At 42.3% G+C, this 9,884-nt stretch overlaps 1 protein-coding gene across 1 annotated transcript in view; it reads left to right on the top strand.

Moving 5' to 3' along the window:
• The window catches only part of LOC127008067 (uncharacterized), a 34,294-nt gene that overhangs the window by 4,778 nt on the left and 19,632 nt on the right, over positions 1-9,884 (top strand). The window lies entirely within an intron of this gene.

The following is a 9,884-nucleotide window of genomic DNA, read 5'->3' as shown; positions in this document are numbered from 1 at the left end:
GACTCACTGATACTAGGAGACTTTAACCTCCCCATATCGACTGGGCGACACTGTCGGGTACAGAAGGTGAGTCCCATAGAATGATCGAATTTGTAGAGGAAAATTATCTAAGCCAAATGGTTTCTGAACCAACTCGACAAAATAACATACTTGACCTTTGTTATAGCGACCCAAGATAACCTAGTCAGTAATGTCACGATAGGAGAACACCTTGGTTCCTGCGATCATAAACTAGTGCGCGTTGACATTAGAGCTCAAACATCGGTGACTGAAAATAAAGTTAAGGTGCCCAATTTCAAAGAGCCAACTTGTAGAAACTGACGAAAACTAATAGATATGCAACTATCAGATGACGGCAATGCAGAGACGCCAGCTAAACTTTAAAAATCACTTACCCACCAGCAGGACACATTTGTCCCCTTGTGCGAGAAGCGAATTAACACTAATAAAGTCCACCTTGGTTTAATAGCGAAATTAAACACTCAGTCAAGGAGAGAAAATTGTTTTACAGGTTAAAGAAAGACCAAAGCACGCCTGAAAACATTATTAGGGGACTTTACAATGATGCAAGGCGACGAGTAAAAAGATTAGTGCATCAGGCAAAGCGTAGATATGAAGAAAATATTGCAGCCAACTGTAAAATAATCCGAAATCCTTCTTCAGTTACATAAACAACAGAAAGGCGATCAGAAGTGGAATTGACCTTTAACAAACAGCGACGGTGCACTAGTGACTGACAGCCAACACGTTGCAAACCTATTAAATAATTACTTTTCCTCGGTGTTTAATAATAACAGTCCTCCCACCACCACCACTCAACACCAGTACTAACGTAAATCCTGAGCATGCATTGTCTAACTTTGAAATAAAACCCGATGAAGTCCTTAAAGCCCTCAAATCACTTAAAACAAATAAAAGTCCTGGACCTGATAAAGTATATCCAACTCTGCTGAAAGAAACAAAGAGCGAAATACTCTCCTCCTCACAACCGTATTCAATATGTCCTTGCGACAAGGCATTGTCCCTTCAGATTGGAAAAAAGGTTAACGTGACACCGATTTTTAAGAAAGGACACAAAAAGTACCAGGTAATTACAGGCCCATTAGTCTAACTTCGGTTGTAGGTAAGCTACTTGAGGCATAATTAGAGACAAAATTGTGAGTTACCTTGAAAGCCACTCATTAATTGGGGACTCACAACATGGGTTCCGAAACAAAAGATCCTGCCTATCAAATCTATTAACCTTTTATAACGACCTCTTCACTGTTTATGACGTAACCAAATCACTGGACGTAGTCTATTTTGATTTCCAGAAAGCGTTTGATAAAGTCCCGCATCATAAATTACTTTACAAATTAAAGCAAATAGGTATTGACGGTCAGGTAAACCAATGGATCGCGAATTGCTGGAGCAACAGACAACAAAGAGTAGTGATTGACGGATTTAACTCAGAGGGCGCCGGTCACTAGTGGCGTCCCTCAGGGCTCGGTTCTTGGCCCAGTGTTTTCATTATTTACATCAACGACGTGATGTTGACTCAATAACCGCATTAGTAAATTTGCAGACGACACAAAGATTGGTAACTCGGTTTCACTGACGAAGACAGGCAAAGCTTCCAAGAGGATTTGCACAAAATTTCAGCTTGGTCGGATAGATGATGGGAGATGCCCTTTAACGTAGACAAGTGCCAGGTCCTTCAAGTTGGAACGAGAATAAGAAGTTTGATTACGAAATGCGCGGCGTTAAACTCAAAAGCGTTCAGTGCGTCAAGGACTTGGGGTCAAAATCGCGTCAAACTCAAATTTCACAGCAATGCATCGATGCAGCAAATAAAGCGAACAGAATGTTGGGCTTCATTAAAAGAAACTTTTTATTTAAGAATAAAGATGTACATACTGCCGCTCTACAACAGTTTAGTCAGACCCCACTTGGAATATGCGGTACAGTTTTGGTCTCCCACCATGCAAAGGATATTGCTAAATTAGAAGGTGTTCAGCGTCAGGCAACGAAAATTATCCCTTCCTTGCGCAACAAATCCTACGAAGAAAGGCTTACCCTTAACATGTTCTCTTGAGAACGTCGCCTGAGGAAAACTGATCGAATGTTTTAAAATACTTAATGATTTCACGAATGTAGACAGATCAACATTGTTTATGATCGATGACACTTTGCGCACGAGGAACAATGGCGTAAAACTCAGATGTAGACAAGTAAATTCAGACTGCACCAAATTTTTCTTCACCAACGTTGTAGTGCGAGAATGGAATAAGCTCCCATCATCAGTGGTCCAGTGTAACACGATTGACTCCTTCAAAAATAAGCTCGACCGTCACTTCCTTCAACTTAATATCAACTAGAGTAGAAATGCAACGTTTTGGAGTCTTCTGATTAATGTAAAATCACTTAGTTTTAAGGACAGACCACCAAGTCTGGACCATGGGGTCTGTGTGGTCTGATTTTCTATGTAAATCTATAAACACTCACTACCGCCAACAGTCTTCGGTACACTATGTTACGGTAGTCTTAGGCCACTCGGCGGTGACTGGTAATCCTAACTTGTGTCAACGCGCGGAACGAGAACCCGCGTCCTCCCTGGACGCCGAGCCTCACGCTACCCACTCATGCCCCATGCCCCTGTGTGACACACCCATTGTCTTGGGCAACTTCAACGTTTCTGCTAACATAGAGAGAGAGAGAGAGAGAGAGAGAGAGAGAGAGAGAGAGAGAGAGAGAGAGAGAGAGAGAGAGCTGGCTACGAGTTATGTGCTGGTCCCCATGGTCTAGCACTAGAAACGTTAACCGTTCTTTCCTTCTGAACATTGCTGACTCAAGAAATCTGTGGATTGGCTGGCCCTGGTTCCAGAAACGCGAGCCTCCGCTGAATTGGTATATCAATGCTGTCTGATTGGCAAAGATCGACCACATACTCGTTGGGTGATCCTCCAGAACAAGAGGATTTTCTTGAGATCTTTGCGACCGACCACAGACTTGTTTTTTTAGCAAAGCTGGGGATTATGCATCAGGTCCAAGAAAATCTTACGATGCAACTGGTCGGTGCTATCTTGAGAAATGAGGGACTGGACATGTGCTCAAGAAAATGCATTTTTTAAACGATATGCCTAAGGCACCGTTAACCTTTCTTGGAGGAGCCTGGTGGTTGGCCCAAGCTCGCTAGGGCGCAGGGAAGTATTTATAGTGGCGCCATATTGTCTCTTTTTTAGAGAGAATCTATAGTTCGGGCTAAAAGGTGGTCTTCAGAACAGCATGAATAGTCTTTGGCCACTCGGCGTTGACTGAAAAGTCCCAGCTTGCGGCGGCGGCTGCGACGCGAACCCGCGTGTTCCTGGACGACGCGCCCGTATGCTCAGAGTAGTGTAATCCATTAACGAGCTTTACTCCTGGCGTCAGAAATGTCACACTGCCAGACGTACTTGACGACCATCGTAAATAGACCGCGTCGAAACGACGTTGTTGATATGGACATCGAACGGCCGTGGTTTATTGCCGACAGATGACAGATGTCGAGGGCGCCAATTATTTTAAAATTTCCAAGACTGTCGGCGTGTGACCTGACGTTGGGAGGCGCCGAGAGCCAAGATCGTGAATCTGTGATACTAGCCTAACCACTCAACCACCGCCTTCCCAGTCTCTAGTCCAGTGGTTCCCAACCAGGAGTCCTTGGAAGAATTTTAAGGGGTCCATAGAGATTTTAATTATTATTAAATTCATTAGACTTAATTTAGGCTCGAAATAAAATTCATACTATTTTTTTTTACATCAGAGGACACGGCTCAAGGGCAACAAAGAGTTAAAAAGCCTGCTACTGCCGCCCCTATAAAGATAAAAGTAAAGAGTAGCCAACAAAGAGGTCAATTTCGTGGAGAGGTGTCTTGATACACTCTTCTTGAAAGAGGTTAAGTCATAGGCGGAGGAAATGCAGACGAAGAATGCTGTTCCAGAGTTTACTATGAAGGGAATAAAAGAATGGAGATGCTGGTTAACTCTTGCATAAAGGGTTTGGAAAGTATAGGAATGAACATGAGTAGAAAGTCGTGTGCAGTGGTGCTGGGATGGGTGGAGGCATGCAGTTAGCAAGTTCTGAAGAGCAGCCAGCATGAAAATATCGATAGAAGATAGAAAGAGAGGCAAATATGGCAGCGGAATTTAAGAGGTAGAAAACTATCGGTAAGAGAAGGAGAGCTGATGAGACGAAGAGCCTTTAGACTCCACTCTGTCCAGAGAGTATCTCTCTCTCTCTCTCTCTCTCTCTCTCACACACACACACACACACACATCGTGTCCCACGCTAACATACTGTAACGAAAAAAATAGATATAGCTGTGAGATTAGTAAGAACGCGGAGATAGGCTAATAGGGAATAATTAATAATGTGTGTGTGTGTGTGTGTGTGTGTGTGTGTGTGTGTGTGTGTGTGTGTGTGTGTGTGTGTGTGTGTGTAATAATAATATAATAAAAGATTTCTTAAGGTTTGGTAGCCAGACAACTAAATATATTTTTTTCTCAGCAATATTTTAACGTGGAACACGGTGTGTGTGTGTGTGTGTGAGAGAGAGAGATTTTTTTCAGGGCTCAGCTATCAATAGCTTATGTGTTACTCTTAGTTATACTTCTTCATTTACGTTTATATACTGTCCCGCACTGGTCTCTCTCTCTCTCTCTCATATCGTCTCCTACATTAAAATATTGCAGATTAAAATTTATATAGTTATGGAATTGATTAAAAAAATATGGTGATAGGCTAATAAGGTTGAAGTGTGTGTGTGTGTGTGTGTGTGTGTGTGTGTGTGTGTGTGTGTGTGTGAGAGAGAGAGAGAGAGAGAGAGAGAGAGAGAGAGAGAGAGAGAGAGAGAGAGAGATTGTCATTTATTTATGTTTATATATCAGACACACACACACACACACATCATCTCCTACGCTAAAACATTATTGATATATATATATATATATATATATATATATATATATATATATATATATATATATATATATATATATATATATATATATATATGTGTGTGTGGGATTAGTAAAAACACGTAGATAGGCTAATAAGGTTGAAGTAAAAATGTGTGTATATCAGAGAGAGAGAGAGAGAGAGAGAGAGAGAGAGAGAGAGAGAGAGGTCCACGTGTTTTTTTTAGTAGGTGAGGCTGTTGCGTACGCGCTATTGTGACAATGAAAACTGGAGGCACGGAGGAACCACAAGCCGTAACCTACTTCGTTGTAGGGGTCCATAGGTGAAAAGTGACTGGAAAGGGGGAACGGGGTTGTTGGGAAGCACTCTTCTTGTCGGTTTGAAGTGCTTTGAACTCTGGAAGCCTCAGAGGAGTTGTGGGATAACTATAAGCATGAAACTATCAAAGCTGCCGTGGATTGCATTGGAGAGCGTTCAAGTTCTGAGCTGAGTTGCATTAGAGGGAGACACTGGAGGATATAAAGGAGAATCGTTATGCCATGCTGGCTGGGGACGCGGAGCCATACAGGACTGTCACGGAGGACTAAACTCCTCTGAGGAGAAATAAGTAGAAGTACGTCAGAGGTCTTGCTGAGGATCTCGAAGGTTGTCTATGCAAACGACCTCTGTGTGTGTGTGTGTGTGTGTGTGTGTGTGTGTTAGTATTATTATTAATTATTTAATTAACTTATTTATTTATTTACTTATTTATTTTTACATCTCAGCCTATAGCGCCGGTAGGCTTTCTTCATGGGCCTGGTGGTCGGCCCAAGCCCGTTATGGCGTAGGCAACTTTTTTTTAAAGTGGCGCCAGTTATGCTTGGCTCAGGTTGCCCCCCGGAACTCATTTGTTATTCACTTGGACGGTTTCTTCTAGAATACGGGTTGATGGGTGGTCTTCAGGACAGCATGTGGGTAGTCTTAGGCCACTCGGCGGTGACTGAAAAATCTCAGGTGGCACCGTGGGGATTCGAATTAACGTTGTCCATGGCGTGATGAATGCTGGCCCAGCACGCTAACCACTCAGCCATCGCCTACTGTTTTGCCTAAACATAAGCTAACATAAAGATAATACAATCGAAAACTTTTGAAAGATGTTTTAAAGGTGTTAGGTAATAAAATTAGATATGTACAACTGATGACTGGAATGATATGCCATATTAATGTGTCAAAGCTAAACATAGCTGTTAGGAAATCAAGGAAATAAATGCTCTAATGTTATAGAAATCGTCACATACGTTTTTCGCTTAGCCCTTTGAAGTTGAAAATAGGTAAGAAGAAAATAAATGCGTTAGGAACACAGTCAAACAATAATCTGAAAGGTACATTATAAAAAAATGATTGATTACGAGATATTACGAGCTTGACTCAATGCTGCATGTAGATCAACACACACACACACACACACACACACACACACACACACACACAAAGCGCATACTAACCTGGAGGAGGCTCAATGAAGTGCACGCTAAAGTTGAGCATACGAGATACTGCTTCGACGAGCCTGATGTTCCCTCCGTATCTCTGGATCACGCTGCCGTTAGCTCCGTGCCGGAACATCACCACCGGCGGGAACAGGAAATGTACTACCTGAAGGGAATAAGACGATGCTTCGCGTTAGGGTAATGCAATGGCCGAGTGAGGTACTGCGATAAAGAAATATAGGCGTTCTAGTCACTTGAGTTTCAATGTTCGAAAAGAGAGAGAGTAAAAACTAATGTATATTATTAAATTCTTCATAAAAGTTCATAAGAAACTCTCTCTCTCTCTCTAATCTTACTAAATCATCTTCCTCGAGGCTGGGTGTTCTGTATCGTCTCCGCCAGTTCTTCTCCCCGCACAGATGTTTTCCATATATAAGGGCCTTGTCCGCCCTCACATGGAGTATGCATCTCACGTGTGTGGGGCTCCATTCACAGCTCTCCTTGACAAAGTGGAGTCTAATGCTCTTCGTCTCATCAGCTCTCCTCCTCTTACTAACAGTCTTCTACCTCTTAAATTTCGCCGCCATGTTCCCTCTCTTTCTATCTTCTATCGATATTTTCATGGTGACTGCTCTTCTGAACTTGCTTACTGGTTGCCTCCCTCCCGCGGCACCGCTGCACTCGACTTTCCACTCTAGCTCATCCCTATACTGTCCAAACCCCTTATGCAAGAGTTAACCAGCATCTTCTATCTTTCCTCCAACCTATGACTTGACCTCTTTCAAGAAGAGTGTATCAAGACACCTCCACCTGAAATTGACCTCTTTTGGCCACTCTTGTCTGCTGTGGGAGCGGTGAGTAGTGGGGCTTTTTTCACACTTTTTGTTGCCTTTGAGCCGTCTCTTTGTTGTAAATATATATATATATATATATATATATATATATATATATATATATATATATATATATATATATATATATATATATATTTTACGTCGCGGCCTATTGCGTCGGTAGGCGTCTTCCCGGTGGGGCCTGATGGTCGGCCCAGCCCGTTCTGGCGCAGGTGAGTGTTTATAGTGGCGCTATCTTGCATTTGCTCATGCTGCCCTCCCGGAGCTCATCTTTAATCCTAGAATCTAGAGTCCGGGCTGATAGGTGGTCTTCGACAGCATGGGTAGTTTTGCCACTGGTGGCGGCTGAAAAATCCCGGCTTGGTGGCATCGGGCGGGGACTGAACTCGCGTCTCCTGAACGCGGCGCCGTCACCTGTCGACTCAGCCACCTCCTCCCCATATATATATATATATATATATATATATATATATATATATATATATATATATATATATATATATATATATATATATATTGACTTATACCGCCGGTAGGCTCTCTTTAGGGGCCTGTTGGTCGGCTCAAGCCCGTCATGGCGCAGGCAAGTGTTTATAGTGGCGTCATTTATTTTTCGCTCATGCCTCCCCCCAGAGATCAAATCTCGATTTACATGAACAGTTCTTCTAGAGTTAGGGGATAGGTGGTCCTTATGACAGCTTGTGGGTAGTCTTAGACCGCTTGGCGGTGACTGAAAAAAAAAAAACAGGTGGTTGCGGCGGATTGGTACCTGCATCGTCCAGAACTCGGCGAACGCGTGACCCACACGCTGACCACTCAGCCACCGCTATTCCATTACAACATATTCAAATATTTAGCCGTAAGACCCCCACCCACCTGCGACGGCAACTCCGCCATAGTATCAACAGAGCTACTTAGTGTTTGAATCCACCATAACAAAAAGCGTTGTTAACGTTGTTAACCGTCATAGAGACGCAAGGGTCCGCAGTCAACATAAATCTTGGTAAAATCATGACTTTTGATGAAAATAGCAAACCTTGATGGTGTACTCATTGGAAGACCGGGAACATGGCTTCGAAAGGAGAATCTAGACTGTTTGGCTTGCCTAATACTTCATTTCAATTTCATTTTAATTTAATTTGGTTAAAAATAATTTAATGATAAAAACTGCTTTCAACCATGCCGCGCCATTAGTCCACCATCTTTGCAAGGCAGACGTTTACTAATTTCCTTTGCCAAACTATGGCCAGATTGATCATTGAAAATATTTTGGTAATGAACCAGCATGACTTGGTATTCGACCTTGTTACTTCCGCCTTTACTTTGTTATTTCTTAAGGTGGAAAATGTTCCGGCTTTATATTATTTTATCGTTATTAATCTAATGAAACTAAACTAGAATTAGGAAACAAGTGGTAGTAATTGATACCATACAATAATTAGGAACGGTGAGAAGTGATCACATCTTCACCCGTACTGTTAAATTTCATAATTTGAGATATACACTGAAGAAAAGGCTGCTATGCGTCAGATTCCCAGACCAAGCCCAATCCATCGTATGATCATTTCTCCACGTTGGACCGAGAACCAAACTTAGCCTCTGCCACCATCTGGATTCTACTGTTACCTCTACATCATTTTCCCGGACCTCCGAACTACAGATAAGTAACTGATTAGGGTTGGCCAATTCTATTTGTCTTAGTTGGAGATAAGAGTGCGGGAGTATCCAAGGTAAATTCACTTCCTTGATCTCAATGTGGTAGTTCCTATTAATTCAAAATGCTGAGTTACTACCACACTGGTACCCAGAGAGAGGAGTAGGACCAGATGTACATGTGACTTTTGCTGATCATAGTTTGGTTCCATGGGTCAGTGAGTTGGAAGGACGTGGCAAGTAGCGCCATAGCGAGGGGCCCATTGTGTTTCATTTTAAGTTTCACAGTTCTGTATTGAAATCACTGCAAACAACAACTTTCCAATGCATTCACATAGGCATACCAAATATAATCACATAAAAAATATACTCTATAATAACTGAATACAGGTAGGAGTCATTGTATTGAGGAATAAGATATGTCTCTGTGGCTTGGAGCGACGGGTAGGCTACGTATGTACGCTCAGCGCAACAGCCACAGATACGAAACTTATTCCTCAATGCAATGATTCGTACTTGTATGAAGCTACTGTAGAATTTTTTTTTTTTATGTGATTATATTTGGTATGCCTATGTGAATGAGCTATGTAGGAAATAATGACGGAAAGTGTGCATTACTTTATAGATAGCCTACTATCATCGCCTTCAGTGCTCGTTTTGCAGGGCCCGTTCTCCTTGAAATCTTGCAGTATTATGATTGTACTTTGTTTAGACGATGTCATTGATTGTTTAAGTAGAGTGTCGTTATTCAATTAAGTTTCGAATATTTTTTAATCATGAAAGAAGCTAGATTATCTCAATCATATATATTTGGTACGTGTCTTTGATACAATCTATGATGTCATCAACGGCCAATCAGGTGAGAGGGGGGCGGAGCTTAGCCAGAAGGGGGGAGGGGCCTCTCGGTGCAAATTGGCCAAGCTAATTTTGACCGACTATACCCGCGTGGCTCTGGGATCTCGCGGCCCAGCACTG

This window comes from Eriocheir sinensis, chromosome 4 (genome assembly GCF_024679095.1).
Source record: "Eriocheir sinensis breed Jianghai 21 chromosome 4, ASM2467909v1, whole genome shotgun sequence".
Classification (NCBI taxonomy): Eukaryota; Metazoa; Arthropoda; class Malacostraca; order Decapoda; family Varunidae; genus Eriocheir; species Eriocheir sinensis.
The sequence above is the reverse complement of the archived record's forward strand: the minus strand, read 5'-3'. Positions and strand labels throughout refer to the sequence as shown.